This window comes from Bubalus bubalis, chromosome 4 (assembly GCF_019923935.1).
Source record: "Bubalus bubalis isolate 160015118507 breed Murrah chromosome 4, NDDB_SH_1, whole genome shotgun sequence".
NCBI lineage: Eukaryota > Metazoa > Chordata > Mammalia > Artiodactyla > Bovidae > Bubalus > Bubalus bubalis.
Genome location: NC_059160.1, coordinates 8,071,491 through 8,090,574, shown reverse-complemented (window position 1 = coordinate 8,090,574; position 19,084 = coordinate 8,071,491). Strand labels below are relative to the sequence as shown.

Sequence of the window (19,084 nt, the reverse complement as noted above, 5' to 3'; positions counted from 1 at the left end):
TCCCTCTCCTGCTGGCCCGGTTCCGCCTCATCTTTTCTCCTCCCCACCCCCTTTGTGGGCCGCCTGCCTTCTGCTGGTGCCGAGCGGCATATGTAACCAGAAGCAACGGCACAAAATGTGTCAGAGAAATGGAAGAGCTCAGGCAGACAGCTGATAAATCTGAAAAAGTATACACTATCATGATTTTGTATTATGACCTGTGATAAGAGAGTTTCACACAACCAAATGATATGGTTCTTTTCAAAAAAAGTTTCTCTGTATAAAAAGTGGTTTTTAAAATCAATTAATGAACTTTTTTTTAGCTGTACAGATTTTTACTTTTATTCCCCTCGATTTACTTTAACAGATAAACCAAATCTTTAAAACTCTTACTGTGTAAGCCTTGCACTCCCAGAAGTTCAACTATTCTGATGGACAGGCCATAAAGAGAGGTCTCAAGACTACACTGAAAAGACAGGGACCTAGCTAAGACTAGCCTTCCAGATACCCCCACCAAAGTGGCAGGCAGGTACTCTCTTATACCCACTAGGCAGGCCCAGTCACCTGCTGAATGACACCATGTGGACCAAGTTAACACCACGTGGAACAGAAGAATCCCCCGAGCTAAGCCCCGCCCAAATGCCTTACCTACACTGGGAGACACAGTAAATGACATCGGATTTCTTAACACCAGCACTGGAAACCGAGATAGAATATACTTTCAAATTCTCAGAAAAAATTATTTTCAAACTGGAATTGCTTATATAGCCTATCACTCAAGTAGGAAGGCATTTCAAGTAACAAACTTTACCACCCAAGTAATTTTTTTTTTTTTTTTTTTTTTTTTTTTTTTTTTCAGAAAACTTCCCTGGATCTTCAGCTTTTGCTCACTTCAGGTTTTCAGCTCCTCCCAATCATTCTACAGGGAATCAGCCATCAAAGTCTTTCCTCTTATTCCAACAAAACATGTAAAAGCTAACAATGGAGAACTGCCTCTTCAGTAACAGCAGAGCAGGGCCCTTCAGAGCACCTGCTTCACTTCTCATTTCTCCCCTCTAAGCAGCTGCCGCTGCTTTCTACTTGTGACCGCCTAGAATCGCCTCTTCTGCAACCCACCTTCTCCTCCCTATTATCACTTGCCAACAGGCTATGTTTCCATAATATCCTGGGCTTGCTTCTCACTGCTTGCTTTTACTACTATTAAAACAGACTGACCCTCCACTAGGCAGTCAAGTGCACTGAGGAAAGAGATTCTGTCCTACCGTCTTTTTGACTCAAGTACCTGGATATTATACTTGACATGGAATAGAACTCAATGAACATTTGCTCATCTACTGACTATATTAACCTCATGGAAACCACATGACATATACACAGTCAGCACTGATACAAAAAAAAAGAGAAAACGGTTCTGTCACAGGTAGGTATTTATGTTTAAATAAAAATACACACAAGATCAGAAAAGGTTCCTAAGACACTAAAGTTGGAGAACAGTCATAAAAAATGGACAGTATTACAGAACAGAATGGGGCTTCCCAGGTGGTAAAGAATCCATCTGCCAAGGCAGGAGATGTAAGAGACATGGGTTCAATCCCTGGGTGGGGAAGATCCCCTGGAGGAGGGCATGGCAACGCACGCCAGTATTCTTACCTGGAGAATCCCATGGACAGAGGAGCCTGGCAGGCTACAGTCCATGGGGTTGCCATGAGTCAGACACGACTGAAGCAACTTAGCACACGTGCACGCACAAAACAGAAATAGGCTCACACACATGCAGAATAGACTCATGGTTGTCAATAGGGAGGGAAGCACAGGGGAGGGAAGTACTAGGCATTTGGGATTATACAGAGACTTGATAAACAACAAGGTCCTGCTGTATACCACAGGGAACTTTATTTGGTATCCTGTGATAAACCAGAATGGAAAAATATTTGGAAAAGTATATATATATTAACTGAGTCACTTTGCTGTACAGCAGAAATTAACAGATTATAAATCAACTATACATCAATAAATACTTTTAAACGGGTACTACTGACAAGATTCACTTGTTTTTTTATTCATTCTCTCAATAAATATCTACTGAGTACCTACTCCATGCCAGGTATTCTTCTGGGTGCTGAGGGATGCTACAATGAATAAAACAAATTCCTGCCCTCAGGGAGCTTATATTCTTCCAGGAAAAAGAATAGCCTAAACAAAAACATGGGTGTGAAAAGGTGTGGAAGATGTTCTAAAAGAGCAATCACATACAAGCTACATGAGATATGCCTAGAATAGCAAGCTGAGCTTCACTCTAGGAAACAGGAATACATCAACTACAGTTCAATATAAAATGAAATAAAAATTTAAAGTAGGGAACACCATGATCAAACCATGTTTTGGAGGATTAATCTGGCAGTGGAATAAATACTGGATTGGCAAAAAGGACTATGAGGTTGGGAAAAAAGTTACAAAGCTACTTTCATTAGGCAAAGAATAACTTACTGAAATCCTGAATTGCAGTAGTAAATGCAGAAAGGAACTGTCACACACAACATGGAGCCATACCTGGCACAGAGCAGAAAGTCAAATCTCTGCTGAGTTAATGATAAAGAATTTATAAGTGATACAATTGGTTTGTATTTGGTTATGGGGGCAGTGAAGAAAAGGAGGTATCAAAGATGATACCGTGGTTTTAAGCCAGAATGACTGCAGAACACTAATTCTGCTAATAGAAACAGGGAAGAGAGGAGGACGACCTCTACCTGAGGGGATAATGAATGTGATCTTGGGTACTGGATGCAAGAGCCAAAGTGAGACAATAGAAACATCATTTCAGTTCCCTGGTGGTTCAGACAGTAAAGAATCTGCCTGCAATGAGGGAGACCCAAGTTCAATTCAGTGTCAGGAAGATCCCCTGGAGAAGGGCATGGCAATCCATGTCAGTATTTTTTTTTTTTTTTTTTACTTTTTTTAAATTTATTTTTTAATTGAAGGATAATTGCTTTTCAGAATTTTGTTGTTTTCTGTCAAGTCTCAACATGAATCAGACATAGGTATACATATATTCCCTCCCTTTTGATCCTCCCTCCCATTTTCCTTCCCTTCCCACCCATCTAGGTTGATACAGAGCCCCTGTTTGAGTTTCCTGAGCCATACAGCAAATGCCTGTTGGCTATCTATTTTATATATGGCAACGTAGGTTTCCATTCTCCTCTTTCCATGCATCTCACCCTCTCCTCCCCTCTCCCCATGTCCATAAGTCTATTCTCTATGTCTGTTTCTCCACTGCTGCCCTGTAAATAAACTCTTCAATACCATTTTTCTAGATTCCGTATATATGTGTTAGAATACGATGTTTATCTTTCTCTTTCTGACTTACTTCACTCTGCATAAATAGGTTCTCGGTTCATCCACTTCATTAGAACTGACTCAAATGTGTTCCTTGTTATGGCTGAGTAATAGTCCATTGTGTCTATGTACCACAACTTCCTTATCCATGCATCTGTTGATGGACATCTAGGTTGCTTCCATGTTCTAGCTACTGTAAATAGTGCTGCAATGAATGCTGGAGTCCATGTGTCTTTTTCAATTTTGGTTTCCTCAGGGTGTATGCCTAGGAGTGGGATTGCTGGGTCAATGGTGGTTTATTCCTACTTTTTTAAGGAATCTCCATGTCTTCCATAGTGGCTGTATCAATTTACATTCCCACCAACAGTGCAAGAGCATTCCCTTTTCCCCACACCCTCTCCAGCATTAATCATTTGTAGACTTTTTGACGATGGCCATTCTGATTGGTGTCAGGAGATACCTCATCGTAGTTTGATTTTAACTTCTCTAATAATGAGCAACGTTGAGCATTTCTTCATGTGTTAGTTAGCCATCTGTATGTCTTCTTTGGAGAAATGTCTGTTTAGGTCTTTTTCCCACTTTTTAACTGGGTTGTTTGTTTTTCTGGTATTGAGTTGTAGGAGCTGCTTGTATATTTTGGAAATTAATCCTTTGTCAGTTGTTTCATTTGCTATTACTCCAGTATTCTTGCCAAGAGAATTCCATGGACAGAAGAGCCTGGAGAGCTACATAGTCCACAGGGTCACAAAGCATTGGACACGACTGAGTGACTAACATTTTCACTCATATACATATGGAAAACATGGACATGAGTAGAAGGACAGAAACAAAAAGGAATATAAGAATAGGAAGAAAACAGAAAAAAAAAAAAAGACAGTAAGAGGAAAAGGCAGAGGCACAGATACAAGGGAACGGTAAATTGTTATCATACCTGACTCTGGTGGATACTCAGGAAGGCCCAGTCTCACATTGCCTACTTTGAGGTTTAGACCATCCCTCTGATTCCTAAAATTATCATATACAGCTGAGTATCTAATTACATATCGGTACTTTCTACTCACACTATTTTAGAAGAAGCTCAATAAAGCTGTAACTTTATAATGCTGAGGGGCAACCAGCTGTCCCCAAACTTAAAGACACAAGTAAGCGCAAGGGCTTATAAAAAGGACATGAACTTACCAGCTGGAAGCAGGAGAAATAAATAAAAACATTTAGAATCAAGAAAAGTAAAATATATGTTTTATCTGCAGGTTCATCTTTTTCTTTGTATCACCTCTCCACACCATTCTCTACAAGCCCCTGCCAGATATCCACGGCCGAGACCACAACCTAGAGGTGGTGGGTACACATGGGAACACCCTTCACTGAGCAACACTAACTGCCTTCAGTCCCAATGTCACTAAGAGGGCCTTCTGGGATGGATCTGACTTCCATTAATTCTCCCAACAAATATATATTGAATATCAGGCATTGTTCTAGGCACTGGGAGTGCAAGAGAAAATATTCCTTCTTTCATGGAGCTCTACATTACAATGAAAGAGACACAGACACAAAAATAAATACACAGTAAAATAATTTCAGGTAACCATAACTTTTATGGGGGGTGTGGGATGGCTGATTTAAATTAAATGCTCAAAAAAGGTCTCACTGAGGAGATAAGATCTGACCTGAGACTTGAATAACAGCCAACACTTAATGAGCACCTATCTGTGTGAGACGCTTCATATGTGTGTATTCAACCTTCACAACATTAAGAGGTATTTACTTATATTATCCAATTTTTCACAGTTCAGGAAATGAAGGCACCGAGAGGTTAAACAGTAACTTGAACGCAGGCAATGAGGTTTCAGAACCCATGCTTCCAACCACTACACAATCTGACACTACCTGAATTTGACAAGCAGCAGTCTACCATGCAGAGGAAACAGCATGTACAAGTTCAAAGGCCATGAGGCGGGAACGAGCTTGACATCTCAAAGGAATTAAAGACCAGCCTGGGCAGGGAGCAGAGGAAGAGGGTAGAGAAGTACATTCTATGAAACACCGTATGCCCCATGAGGTTTTAAGCAATGGAGTGATATGATCTGATGTATGTTTTTGAAAGATCACTTTGACAGCTGCACAGAGAACAGATTGTAGGGGAAACTGTTCACCTTAGTCTGCTGCCTGATTTTCGAGTTTGGTATGTTCTGCCTGGCCCCCTAGAGACAACTGCAATAACACTGTTTCAGAGAAAAGTTATAATATGTGACCTGCATCTTAATAACTTGTATCACTGAGTTTGGTGATATGACCTTGGGCAAGTCACTCTGAATAAAAATTCTTACTCTCTGTCCTGTTCTCTTAAAAGATATTATGAGAAGTTATCCTTGAGAAGTACAGAGTTTAACTACCAGGTAGCCTTTTTTTTTTTGCATGCGAATATTTAATAGAAATTTGACAATTTGCCTTAACCCAGCTCCAATTCCATCTCCCCCCACCCCCAAGAAAAGGCTGCCTGAGATTTAAAGCACTATTCTGGCAAGATGACTTCATTACATTCCTTGAACTATACTCATGCCCACAAACACTACAGATATGCTTTCCTTATGATTCCTAATCCCTCTTCTGCAGTACTCAAGTGCGTTCTGATTTTTAACTGTGGAATTCTATTTGTCTTTTAGAAGTTTCTTCTCTAAGAGAAAGAATGACGGATGTCTAGAAGTCCACACGCTATGTATAAAATATCTGAATAAACTTAAATATGATCTGAACATACATGTAATTTCACCTACGAAACTGCATAATCCGTCATGAGACACTTTTCAAGGCAGGAGTTCTTCTGTCACCTCCTCTTTGACACTAAAACCTTACACTCCAATAAGTCAAGACAACCTGAAATGCTGCCAGGCCACAGTATAGAAAATCTGCCCTAGCGATGCTGTTCAGGTATGAACAATATGAAAAAAATTAGTTATTTTTGAACATACTGACTTTGGAATGAGAAACTTGTTGAGACAAACCTCATCGAGGGTGAAGACAAGCAGCAGTTGGAGGGAGAGGGAGGCGTGTACAGAACCACGCTTTGTCTCCACACTACAATGGAGTGTTTGAGGAGAAGCACTGTTTCCAGGGCCAGAGGCTCACGTCCTTAGGTTCCCCAAAGAGCTCTCTCCCCATATCTTAAGAGTATGCTCCCTTCCTTATAAAATGAGCCATGGATATTTCCTAAATCCTTGATCAAACATTTCAAAACACTGAGAATGAAATATCCGGCCATAAAAAGAAGAAAAAAAATCCAGAAACTGTCACAATTTTATAGGACTCCAGCAAACTCAAATCCAAATACAGGAACACACTCTCAGAGAAGAAGTACACTGAAGACTCGAGTGTCTGTGGGTCAAGGAGAAGAGGCCAGACTACAGCTCCTAGGCACCCACTGGTGCTGCAACGAGGGACCCTCAGGACAACGTACATCTACGACAGCACTTGCCGCATTTGCAATGAAACACCAAGGATGTCGCCAGCACGCGGGCAGGCATGCATGCTTAGTCGCTAAGTCACGTCCGACTCTTTACAACCCCATGGACTGCAGCCCGCCAGACTCCTCTGTCCACGGGATTTCCCAGGCAAGAATACTGGAATGGATTGCCATTTCCTTCTCCAGGGAATCTTTCGACCCAGGGGTCGAACCCACATCTCCTGCATTGCAGGCGGATTCTTTATCACTGTGCCACCTGAGAAGCCTATGTCACCATCATACTTATCCTTTACTCTTCTGATTACACTTTAATTATAAAGCTACCCTATTAATTAAATGAATCTATTCTGACAAGATCAGTTACCATCTTTGGTATGGTATGGTATACCATATCAGAGCACTGGCTCTTCACATTACCTTCACAGTAAACAGTGCAGAATTTGTGTTTAAAAATATATTCTCAGTTGCTCATGGTCATCAATGGCTTCAATCAAGGCAGAATCTCTGGAAATATAATAAATCTCAAACAAAAACAGCTAAGTCATGGTCCATTATTCTTCCCTTCTGACAGCCTCTTGCTTCAAATAGTATTACTCTCAGCCAATTAATATTTTGAAAAAGGTGCTGAGAAGTTCTGTTGGGATAAAATGTAACAGACGTCAGGAAATATGTTAACTTCGGTACAATTATATTTAAAGCCCTGAAATAAAGAGGGAAAAAAGACTACAGGCAAAGAAATCCATTTCCCAAACAAAAAACACAATGAAAGTGTTCTCCAAAGCACTGTGGGACTCTCCACTTTACAACTATATCTAAGAGCAGATGCTGTAGAATTCGTAAAACGCTAAGACACACAGCAGCAGCCAGCAGTTAACACAGTGCATTTTGAAGGTGTCTGTGCAGGCAACACGATGTGGATATAGAGGAAGAAAAGGTAAGTGTACAGCAGCACAGAAAGCTTCTGTTGTCTTCTTAGCACCACACCAGTCCTGGGTTACCCATATCTGGACTTCTTTTACATGCTACTGCTACTGCTAAGTCACTTCAGTCGTGTCCGACTCTGTGCGACCCCATAGACGGCAGCCCACCAGGCTCCCCCGTCCCTGGGATTCTCCAGGCAAGAACACTGGAGTGGGTTGCCATTGCCTTCTCCAGTGCATGAAAGTGAAAAGTGAAAGTGAAGTCACTAAGTAGTGCCCGACTCTTAGCGACCCCATGGACTGCAGCCTACCAGGCTCCTCCATCCATGGGATTTTCCAGGCAAGAATACTGGAGTGGGGTGCCATTGCCTTCTCCATCTTTTACATAAAATGACAATAAACTTATATCATATTTAAAGTCACTATTATTTTACTTTTGAAAAAAAGTGAAAGTGGTAGTTGCTCAGTCGTGTCCAACTCTTTGCGACCCCATGGACTGAAACACACCAGCCTCCTCTGTCCATATGATTCTCCAGGCAAGAATACTGGAGTGGGTAGCCATTCTCTTCTCCAGGGGATCTTCCCGACTGGGGATCAAACCCACATCTCCTGCACTGCAGGCAGATTCTTCACCACTGAGCCAGGGGGTTGCAAATGCTTGAACATAATGCTAATACATAATCTGGTGTCAGGAAGAGAATGCTTCACACAAAAGAGCATAACATTTGCTGTGAGCCTTCAGATACTGAAGACTGAAAAGCTAGTGATGACTGTTACGCAGTGAGAAAACACCTCATTAAAGCACTACCTGATTATACTGGAATGCTTCAAGGGAAACAGGAAAGATTCAGGATGTTTTATGTGTTGGCTGCTTCTTGCCACTTTCAACAATTTATATAAACGAGGAGGGGTAAAAGACAACAAGGACCTACTGTATAGCACATGAACTCCGGTGAATGTTATTAATACACATGGCAACCCGGGTGGGAGGAGAGCCTGGGGGAGAATGGATACATGGGCATGTGTGGCTGAATCCCTTCTGCTGTTCACCTGAAACTACCACAACATTCTTAGCTGGCTAGACCCCAATACAAAACAAAAAGTTTAAAAAAAAAAGAAAAGAAAAAATGAGAGGTAAACAACTAGAGCAAGTTAGTTAATAAGAAGAGATATAAGGGAACATATCATTGCTAAGGAAGGTGTTCTCTTCCCTGTGGCCTGCAATCTCAATTGACTAAAAGCCTCTCACTTTGGAGCCTTATAGGGTAGAAAGAGGAAACCATTCCACACTCCAAAATGGTACAGTTAAAAGAGGTGACTGCCAAATGGAGATAAGACTGGACCTCTGCCATATAAAGGCTATGAACCCAACTGCCAAAACAAAATGGGGGTGGGGGGACCAGTGGGGAGCCAACTGGTTCAGACAGCCTCACCGTGACTGCCATTAAGCTAAGATAGGGTGGAGACAGGCAAAGCACAAAGGTGAGTAAGGAAAAGACCAGAGTTATCAAACTTAAAAACCACGTTTCATCCAGAAATTTGTTCCTCTGTCAGGACAGAAAGTCTTCAAATATACTACTACACAGTAGCACTTAATAATTGCTATAAACCAGAGAATTTTATGTTACCAATCCTCCCCTTTTCTGAAACCATGTCTAAAAAACTAAAGGAAGCATGAGAACCATGTCTAACCAAATAAAGAATATCAATAAAAAGATAGAAATTTTCCAAATGGTGGTTTTTTTACTGTTATTACAATTCTATTACACCTATTGTACACTACTTATTTGGGGCACAGTTACCTTGTCTTTTAGTTTATAAGCCCTGAACCATACCCACCAAAGAAGACCATACATTACTCAGACATCCTGGGCTTTGAACTGAATGCCGTAACTGAATAAAACATTGGGGGAGTTTCTCTTAGGATGAGGTGAATGTGTTGCACATATGAAAAGAAGGGTAGGCATATATATTAGAAAAACCAAAGGGGCAGACTATGATTTAAAAAACAAAAAATCCTAATTACACCCCCAAATCAATTCTCCTCTTCTTAGTAATAAAAGACTGAGGCAAATGGCAATGCAGATTAGTGACTACAATTCCCAGCCTCCCTTGAAATCAGGTATAACATTCTGGCCAATGGTTTCTAAGTGAAAGTACCATGTAGAACTTCTAGGAAGTATAAAGGGAATAAGCACATGTTCGGGGCTTCACTGGTGGCTCAGGGGTAAAGAATCTGCCTGCAATGTGGGAGACCCAGGTTCAGTCCCTGGGTTGGGAAGATCCCCTGGAGAAGGAAAGGGCAAACCACTCCAGTATTCTTGCCTGGAGAATCACATGGACGGAGGAGCCTGGCGGGCTACAGTCCATGGGGTCACAAAGAGCTGGACATGACTGAGTGACTAACATTTTCACTTTCACTTTTCAAGCAAGTCTTCAGCCCTTCCCCCTTCCTGACAGCTAGAATACAGATTGTATGGCTGGAGCCCGAGCACTTCAGATTATAAAGCAGAAAATGCATGCTGAAGATGCTGAGGATAGCAAAAGAAACTATCCCTGAGGAAGCCCAAAGCTTGAATTTATACCTATTACAGAGATCAAATTGTCAACATTCACTGGATCATAGAGAAAGTAAGGGAATTCCAGAAAAACATCTACCTGTTTCACTGACTATGCTAAAGCCTTTGACTGTGTGGATCGTAACAGACCATGAAAAACTCTTAAAGAGATAGGAATACCAGACCATCTTACCTGTCTCCTGAGAAACCTATTTGTGGGTCAAGAAGCAATACTTAGAACATTGTATGAAACAACTGACTGGTTCAAGTCTTAGAAAGGAGTATGACAAGGCTGTTTATTGTCGCCCTGTTTATTTAACTTATACGCAGAGCATATCATGTGAAATGCCAGGCTGGATGAGTTGCAAGCTGGAATCAAGACTGCCGGGAGAAATACCAACAGCCTCAGATACGTGGATGATACCACTCTAAAAGCAGAAAGCGAAGAGGAACTAAAGAGCCTCTTAATGAGGGTGAAGGAGGCGAGTGAAAAAGACAGCTTAAAACTCAATATTAAAAAACTAAGATCATGGCATCCAGTCCCATCACTTCATGGCAAACAGAAGAGGAAAAGGTGAAAGCAGTAACAGAGTTCCTCTTCTTGGGCTCTAAAATCACTTTGGATGGTGACTGCAGCCATGAAATAAAAAGACAATTGCTTCTTGGCAAGAAAGCTATGACAAACCATTGTTAAAAAGCAAAGACATCATTTTGCCGACATTCTGAAGATGCTGAGGTCCATACAGTCAAGGCTATGGTCTTTCCAGTAGTCATGTATGGATGTGAGAGCTGGACAGTAAAGAAGGCAGAGTGCTAAAGAATTGGTGCTTTCAAACTGTGATGATAAAGAAGATCTTGAGAGTCCCCTGGAGAGCAAGGAGATCAAACCCATCAATCTGACTACCTTTGGGAGGACTGACATGAAGCTTCAATATTTTGGCCACCTGATGTGAAGAGCAGACTCATTAGAAAAGACTCTGATGCTGGGAAAGATTGAAGGCAGGAGGAGAAGGGAATGACAGATGACGAGATGGTTGGATGGCATCACCGACTCAATGGATGTGAGTTTGAGCAAGCTCCGGGAGATGGTGAAGGGCGGGGAAGCCTGGCGTGCTGCAGTCCATGGGGTTGGGAAGAGTCAGACACGACTTGGTTAATAAACAAGAAAAAGGTCTTAAACCAGCTGTTTCAGATATGTTCAAAGAGCTAAAAAGGAAACCATGCCTTAACAACAACAACAAAAAACCTAAAGCAGGAGAATAACGTCTCACTATTAGAAATTATAAAAAAGAACCAAACTGAAATTTTGAAAAAAAAAAATAGAATAACTGAGGTGAAATATTCATTGGAGGAAACAGCTGAGCAAGGCAAAAGGAAAAAAAAAATCAATGAACTTGAAAATCAATTAACTGAAGTAATACAATCTGAGGAATGAAGAAAAATGATAATGTCCCCTGAGATCTATGAAACACCAAGTCCAACATATGTATAATGGGAATCCCAGAAGAAGAGAGAAAAAGGGACGGAAAGAATATGAAGAAGTAATGGATGAAAATTTCTCACATATGATGAAAAATGTTAACCCACACATTCAAGAAGGTCAATGAACTCTAAGTAGGGTAAACTGAAAAAGATCCACACCCAGACACATCATATTCAAATTATAAAAAGACAAAAAATCTTGAGAGCAGAAAGAAAAAGTGAGTCTTCATGTACAAGATACTCAATACAAATAACAGATGACTTCTCAACAGAAACCCAAGAAGACAGAAGGCAGTGGGATGGTATATTCAAAGTTCTGAAAGAAAAAAAGCCTGTAAAGGATTCTATATTAAGCAACACTACCCTTCAAAAATGAAGGAAAAATTAAAGACATTCTGAGGGGGAAAAAAATTGAGGAAATTTGTTGCCAGCAGACTTGCCTCACAATACTAAAAGGAGTCCTTCAGTGTGAAATGAAAAGACACTAGAGAATAATTCAAATCCACACGAAGAAATAAAAAATATCTATAAAGACAACTATATAGGTAAACATTAAAGAGAATATAAATGCATTTTGCTTCTCTTGTCTCTGAAAAGACAACTGTATAAAGTAAGAATTATAAATCTGGGTTGTAATTTGTGACATTAACAGCAGAAGGGAAAGGGGAGCAGAGCTATACAGGAGCAAAATGATACTACTGAAATCAAGTTGATATTAATCCCAACCAGAGTGTAAATTACAGATTTCAACTTCTGGGATCTTAGTATGAGGGGGCCCAAGAGCAAACACCCCTGGAAAATAAGCAAAGCTAGTGAAAATTACTAAAAAGAAAAATTAAGTCTCTGGAAATGGTCCTAGAGGCAAACAGCAAATAAAGAAGTAGTTATTCAAGAGAATCGACTACCGTTTGCTAACAGAGTACATCTGTGGCATTTGAGCTTTTATACACTACTCCAGAGTCAGAGTAATGGAGCTTCACTCCAGTTGGGCGTGACTAAGCAGAAGGTACTCCTCTTCTCCTTAGCTCCCAGCCACTCACTAGAAGGAGAAGACCACAGGATTTCTCATCTTTTACAACTCCAACCTGAAGAGGCTAAATTCCTGATGATTGGGACGAGGAGATAATGGGGTCTCTTCCTCCACCCAGCCCTATCCATAGGAGAGAGGCTCTCTCCAAGATGCAGCAGTCCAAGAATCCTGTGGCCTGGGCTGTATTCTCCCCAGCTCATAGGGCAACAACTCCATGCCAGGACAGACAAGCCAATTAGGCAAAAAGCTATCAGGTTTGCCAAGAAGTTCATTTGGGTTTTTATGAAAAAACCCTAACCCTAACCCAATACAATCCTGGCCAACATCCAGAGTAATGACTCAGAGATTCTGTCCAGGGGGAGAAGCAGTCCATAAGATATGAAAGCTCCAAAGCTCTCCCAAAGAAACTGGCTTTATTTGAAACAGACTGTAGGAAATTCAGGCCTAAGGAACTTCTTGAAAAATAGCTCCTCTTAATCAGGAGCAACAAATTAAACCATAGGTCAGGTAACTCACTAGTAAGGGACCACAGAAAGAGACAGCTAAGAAGAGCCTCTTCTGGACTAGGACAAGCCACAAAGACTGGACCTAAAAAATCACCCCAGCCCCGAATTTACTGGGTCAGACCGATGAACAATTAATGCCACGTCAGCTCAATGAGGAGAAGAACAATCCTTTCAACAAATGGTGCTGGGACAAGTGGATATTCACATGAGAATGAAGCTGAACTGCTACTTCACACCATATATAAACATTAACTCAAAATGAATCAAAGATCTGAATGTAAGTTTAAAAATATACATTTCTAACAAAAAAAATAGGTGTAAATCTTCATACTTTCAATTAAATGATTTCTTAGCTATGATACCTAAACCACAACCAAAGAAAAAAATTAACTGGATGATCAAAATGTTTAAATTCTGTGCATCAAGTGATACAATCAAGAAGTGATTTCCCCTACAAGAATGGGAGAAAATACAAATTATATATCTGATAAGGCATTAATATCCAGAATATATAAAGAACTCTTAATTTGATAATAAAAGAGCAAACAAATCAATCTTTAAATGGGCAAAGGTTTTGAATATACACTTCTCCAAATAAAGCATATAAACAGCCAATAAACACATAAAAAGATGCTGGGCATCATTAGTCATTAGGGAGTATGAAATAAAACCAAAACCACGATGAGATACCACATCACACCCATTAGGATTGCTGGAACCAAAAAATCAGATTAAAACAAATCTTGGTGAGGATGTGGAGAAAATGGAAAGATTCTGAAATCATACTACATGATTCTGTTCATATGAAAGTCTAGAACAAGGAAATCTATGGAGACAGTAAACCAGTGGTTCTTTATTTGGAAAGGAGCAGGGAGACTGCGAGACAGTGATAACCAAGTGGTACAGGTTTCTTTTGAGGTGATAAAAAGATTCTAAAATCAACTGTGGTAATGGTTCCAGAGATCTGTGAATATACTGAAAAACACTGGACTGTACCCTTTAAATGGGTGAATTGTGTAGGATTTGAATTGTATCTCATTAAAGCTGTTTAGAGAAAGAATGAGGCAGTAGCTAGTACACAGATGAACTTTGAAAACACTGTTCAGTGAAAGAAGCCAGACATAAAAGACAACATATATTCCATACAAATGGAGTAATATAGCATAGGAAAATCCATACAAACAGAAAGTAGATTAGCAGTTGCTTGGTGCTGGGGGTCAGGGAAGAATGGTAACTGCCAACAGGTATTGGGTTTCTTCGGGGGTAATGAAGATGTTCTGGAATTGGACAGTGGGTAATAATTATACAACCTTGTTAACATACTAAAAAATAAGGAATTGTACACTTTTAAAAGTGAATTTTATGTGTGATCTATATCTCAATTTTTTATTAAAAAAAGGTATATACACTACACTACCGGGTCCAAATAAGTAAAAACTCGCACTGCTGTATCAAGGACATTTGTAAGTGAAACCACTTTTTCCTTTCCCTGTAAGTGCACAGTGGTTAAAAAAAAAAAACAACACAACTCTGAGCACAGTTGGGGCCACTCCCTCAATTCATGCTAAGGTGCCAGCAGTCTTACCCATCACTGCTTCTGCATCATCAATGTAACTAGCAACACAGTGAAATGAGAGAGAACATCTTAGTATCAGCACAAACAGTTCTGAAAGTAAATCAGGAACCCCCAGCAGTCCATCTCAAGGCTCCACTTTGCAAACTCCTGGACTAGATTATAAGCAGCTCTTAGAAAAAGGGAACACATTCACACACAAGACAGCTCAGTGAGTCAGAAAAGGAGCATGGATTGTTCTGTCAGGCAGACTTCGATTCCAATTTCAGAGCTGTTATTTAGGTTACAAAAGCTTAAATTCTCTATGCCTCAAGTCTCCTGTACTATAAAATGAGGATAAGACCTACATAACAGGGTTATTATAAGGATTAATGAGATGAAGACCTTAAGACCAACTGGAATACAAGTGTACAATAAATGTTAACTCCCTCCCCAGTTTGTTCCCAACCAGCTAGTACAGGGCCTTGTAAAGAAGATGCTCAACTGCTCAATAAATATTGGTGGAATGGTTTAATTAACTACCTCATACAGACTCATATAAGTCAAAGTTCTAGATTTAGATATAAAATATTGAGATGTGTTCAGATACTTTTCACAAAAAAATACTCACTTTAGGGTAAATTTTAAACTGAAAAATAGTACTATTTAAAAATAGTCCTTTTTTTTCTTTCTTTCTTTTTTTTTTTTTAAGAATTTGCTCTCCAGATAAGTAGTAGTAAGAAGTAAAATGATTTGTTAAATACTAGACACAGTTTCACACCTCTGATTCAAAACGTGTTTGTGGCCTGCATATGCAAGGAGACCAAACCAGTTAATCGTAAAGGAAATCAACCCTGGTATTAATTGAAAGGACAGATGCTGAAACTGAAGCTCCACTACTTTGGCCACCTGATGCGAAGAATCAACTCACTGGAAAAGACCCTGATGCTGGGAAAAATAAAAGGTAAAAGGAAAACAGGCCGACAGAGGATGAGACAGTTAGACAGCATCACAGACGCAATGGACATAAACTTGAGCAAACTTCAGGAGACAGTGAAGGACAGGGAAGCCTCGAGTGCTGCAGTCCACAGGGCTGCAAAGTCAGTCACAAATTTTCAACTGAACAACAACAATCTCTATAGCTCACCTACTTGAAATTCAGTTGATATAAATAATCTATAGTGACTTTATCAAGCCAATATGGTGATGAAGAACATGAGTATTTTAGTCAAAGAGCCTGACTTCACAGGCCTACACTACCACTTACTAGGCTGTGCGACCTTAGGCTGAGCACTAACCCTTATGGAGGAACTAAGGATGTTCAGTTACCCCGAGGACTAAATGAGATAATACATGAAAAGCACCTAAAGCAGTGCTGACAGAGTAAGAATTCAACAAACACTATTTTTATGCATTTCTCTCATTTAAATATATTATATTCCATTCTTTGGTAGCATTCTTATGCAGCATTCTGACAACAAATACAGATGCAATTTTTCTTTTTAAAAAAGGTGCTTTTTACTGATCTCAGTAACTTGTAAATGAATGCTGATAAATTTTTAATGGCATAAAAGTTTTCCACTTCTACCATAAACCTTACTTTTCCCACCTTTTTATGGGATAATCCAATAGATTCTAAATCATGATAGAAATCTGAAATCCCCTAGAGAAACTATGTTTCCAAGTCAGGTTTTGGCTTAAACTTCCACTTTTCCCACAAATGGAGTTTGGGGAGATTACACAAATTTTCTTTGCACAGTGCCAGATCCCTACCTTCAATGAGTTAAATGCATCTTTAAAAAACACAAAAATGTCTACCGGGAAAAAAATCCAATATAACATTTAACTGAAGTAGTTTGTTTCCTGTCACCATTAAGATAATTAATGAAACAAGATTACAGCTGAGAAGCCCAAACATTCCTGACATGAGTGTGCTTCTAACTTGAAGGACCTCATTTTGCAGTGGGGGAGAGGACATCCTTAAAGAATGTTGTATATATAGAAGACATTAACCATTTTAAGTTGATAATGACCAAATGCAGCAAAATAAACAAACACCACCGTTGGCCCCAAACATGGCATATTTATGTAAACACTTCTAAATGTCTCTAGAGTACTGACATGCCTTCAAAAGCCAGGCAGAAAAGCAAAGAGCAGAGACAGAGAAAACCATCCTTACTGAATTTAAATCTGATCTCTTTAAATTATTGTCCTGAAAAATGCCTCAAGAGTTCATGATCTTTTCAACAGCACTGCTCTCCCCCAAGCACATATCCCAGCTCAAAGCACACTGCCCTAAAGGAGCCAAGAATGTGCAATGGGGAAAGGACAGTCTCTTAAGGAAATGCTGTTGGGAAAACTGAACAGCACATGAAAAAGAATAAAACTGAGCCACTACCTTACACCACACACAAAACCAACTCAAAACGGACTGAAGACTTGAATGGAAGACCCGAAACCGTAGAACTCCTAGAGGATGACACAGGTGGTAAATTTCTTGACATTGGCCTTGGCAATTACTTTTTTCCACCAAAAGAAAAGATAGCAAAAGCAAAAATTGATCCATGGGACTACACTAAATCTAAAAAGCATCCAAAAAGGAAACCACCAGCAAATTAAAAAGACAACCAACTGAACGGAGAAAATCACTGCAAATCAAATATCTGATAAGGAGTTAATATTAAAAATATATGAAGAACTCATTCAACTCAACAGTTAAAAAAACCTTGATAAAAAAAGGAGGGGAGCATTACAGGAACAGACATTATTTCAAAGAAGACATACAGATGGAGAACAGGTACATGAAAAGATGCTCAGTTATCACTAATTATCACGGAAATGCAAATCAAAACCACAATGTGATACTATCTCACATCTATTAAAATAGCTATCATCAAAAAATTAAGAAATAACAAGTACTGGGGAAAATGTGGAGAAAAGGGAACCCTCGTGCTCTGCTGGTGACAATGAAAACTGGTGCAGCCACTGTGGAAAACAGTATGGAAGGTTCTCCTAAAAATTAAAAACAGAACGAATAACATGATCACACAATTCCACTTCTGGGTATTTCTCGCAAGAAAACAGAAAAACTTGAAAAGATATATGCACCTTCATGTTCAATGCAGCATGATTTGCAACAGCCAAGACGCGGAAACACCTACATGTCCATTGAGGGATGAATGGATAAAGAAAACACAGTTTTAAAAATAAACAATGGAATATTACTCAGCCATGAAAAAGAATGAAATCTTGACATTTGTGACAACATGGATGAACCCTAAGGGCATTATGCTAAGTGAAATAAGTCAGACAGAGAAAGATATCAGATGATCTCATTCATATCTGGAATTAAAGATTCAAACAAAGAAACAAACAGCTCATAGATACAGAGACCATATTGGTGAGTGCCAGAGCTGGGTGAAAGGGTGGGCAAAATGAGTAAAGGAGGTCAGAAAAAGTACAAACTTCCCGTTATAAGAGAAGTAAGTCATGGGATATAACGTACAGCATGGTGACTGCAGTTAATAATACTGTACTGCCTATTTGAAAGGTACTAAGACTGTAAAAAAAAAGTTCACATCACAAGACAAAAAAACTGTAACTATGTATGGTGGCAGATGTTAACTACACTTACTGAGGTATTCATTTCACAATAGATACAGATACCAAATCATTATGCTGTATACCTGAAACTCATATAATGTTACATGTCAATTATACTGCAATTTTAAAAAAATAATGATACTTCTCTAGGGGAAAGTCTAACTTGAAAACTCAATCTAAAATATAAAAACTCAAATCATTTCTTGGAAAAAAGGGAAACTAGGAAGAGGATATTCTCTACACTAAACAGAAGAGATCCTAGTCACATCCTTACCTCTAACAGTGACAGAAAGGAAACTGGGATTATTAGGGAGAATATCCAGAGCCAAGCCTGTTACTTAAAAGATAAATACTGGGACTTCCCTGTCAGTCCAATGGTTAAGAGTCTGTGCTTCCAATGTAGGGGATATGGGTTCATTCCCCGGGCAGGGGAACTAAGATCCCACATGCCATGAGGCATGGCCAAATTAAAAGATAAATACTGAAGAATTCCTGAGTCTTATAAAGGCACACATATCTTGTGCTATCGGAGAAGGCAATGGCAACCCACTCCAGTACTCTTGCCTGGAAAATCCCATGGACGGAGGAGCCTGGTGGGCTGCAGTCCATGGGGTCGCTGAAGGTTGGGCACGACTGAGCGACTTCACTTTCACGCATTGGA

The 19,084-nt window shown here is 39.8% G+C and overlaps 1 protein-coding gene across 6 annotated transcripts in view; it reads right to left on the bottom strand.

Moving 5' to 3' along the window:
• Window positions 1–19,084, bottom strand: part of MRTFA (myocardin related transcription factor A) — a 207,750-nt gene that overhangs the window by 135,739 nt on the left and 52,927 nt on the right. The window lies entirely within an intron of this gene.